Genomic DNA, 1635 nt, shown 5'->3' on the forward strand with positions numbered 1-1635 from the left:
CGGCGGGCCCCCCCCCCCGAGGCCCCGGCCCGCTTCCGCCCGGCCCGTGGCGGCTGCAGCGCAACCGGGATCGCCCCGCGTCCGGCCCCGGTGTCCGTGACCCTGGCCCAGCCTCGGTCTGCTCCTCCGGGAGCAGCCCCGGTCCCGGCGGCCCTGGAGTTCCGGAGCAGGCTCTGCTGTGCCCGACCCGCTCCGCCGTCGGTGCTGGGGTGTGCGTTCCTTCCTTCCCCGGGATATTCGCCGCTTCCCGGGATCCCCAGTCCCCATCTGTTCCCACTCACCAGGCACATGCAGCCCTAGGACCCCAGGAAAAGCATGTTACTCTTAAACATGATCTGCAAAATGCCTGTGGGGAAAAAATAATCCTCAGAAAGGCTTGAAGTGAACGTGAAATGTTTTGTTGTTTTCCAGGGTTCGGGCGTGGAAGAGATATTCCTGTGGTCTCTTGAAGGTATAGCTGTCACTAGAAAATGCTGTCTTCTTCTCCAGAGCTTTGCTTCTCTCTTTGCACCTCGTTTAAAGAAACTCCGGAGCAGTTGTGTCTCCTCAAATAGCAAATGGGACAAGGATGGGGTTTGCATCTCAGTTTTAGCCAAAAATCGCTGTTAGATCACAGAAAATGTGGGCAGAGGCAGCTCCCAGCCCACCTCCTGATCCTTTTCCTTGTTCCTCTGCAGGGGCTTCTGCACTGCAGGTGGGGCAGCCACAGGTGACTGCAGCTGCAGCCTCACCTGGGCAGCAGGTGAGGGCTGTGCCTTTCTCACCTGCTCTGAGAGCCACGTGGTGAAGCACAGCCAGGTTAGAATCACATCAGGCACAGAAACAGAGCAGGGGAAGAAAAACAGTCTCCTGACACTGGCCTCTGTGAATAAATATATCTTTGGGCAGGTTTTCATAAATACATTTAGGTTTGATGTTTTGATACTTTCCCAGGTGTGATTTCCATTGCAGTCATGAGCTCCATGGTGATAATTTTCTCATGGAATCCAGGCAATGCAGGGTGCACAAGCAGCTACAGCAGCTGAAGTGAAAGTTTTCATTCACTTGCTGTGGAAGGTTTAAATTCTTTGTCAGTTTCACACTGTCTGTGCCCCTGCATTGCGTGAGCAATCTGAAGCATCAGGCAGTCTATGTACCACTAATATAACTGAATTAAAGCTGGCTTCTACTCTCCTGCTGTCTGACCCTGTGTTTAGATGGGGCAGCATGGTGATTTCCTTGGAAGAGCTTTCTTTCCCGTTTTTTCTTTCCCATTTTGTTGTTGCACTCTGTAACAGCCTGACAACAGGGCTGTGTTTTGCCTTCCAAGGCTGTAGAGAGCATGTTTGCTTCTCTGTTCTCAGTTATCCAAAAGGGTTAGATTTGGCAGTGGAGATCGAGCAGAGAATGATAAATAAGGAAGTGTTTGGAACTCGCTGATGGTGTGTGATGGAAGCAGTGCACTTGTCTGAAAAGCCACGTGCAGCGGAAGAAGTAATCTCTGTGTTTGAGTTTGCGTTTAGAGGTTTTTAAGAAATCTCAGTGTTGGAAGTTTCTAAGGAGTCTCAGTGTTTGTAGCTGAGCGCGGGGAGCTCTGGAAGCTGTTAGAAGCTGGGAAAGCAGGAGCAGCAGGAGGGCTGCAGGGCAGCAGTGGGA

General features: G+C 52.2%; 1 protein-coding gene across 1 annotated transcript in view; it reads left to right on the forward strand.

Annotated features, from left to right (window-relative positions):
• The first annotated feature begins 410 nt into the window (after positions 1-410).
• The window catches only part of ZCCHC7 (zinc finger CCHC-type containing 7), a 93482-nt gene continuing 92257 nt past the window's right edge, over positions 411-1635 (forward strand). Inside the window, exon 1 of the mRNA XM_031064789.1 lies at positions 411-451. The gene's annotated coding sequence lies outside the window, so the exon portion shown is untranslated. The remainder of the gene's footprint in view (positions 452-1635) is intronic.

The sequence above is a fragment of the Geospiza fortis genome, unplaced genomic scaffold (assembly GCF_000277835.1).
Source record: "Geospiza fortis unplaced genomic scaffold, GeoFor_1.0 scaffold545, whole genome shotgun sequence".
Taxonomy (NCBI): domain Eukaryota; kingdom Metazoa; phylum Chordata; class Aves; order Passeriformes; family Thraupidae; genus Geospiza; species Geospiza fortis.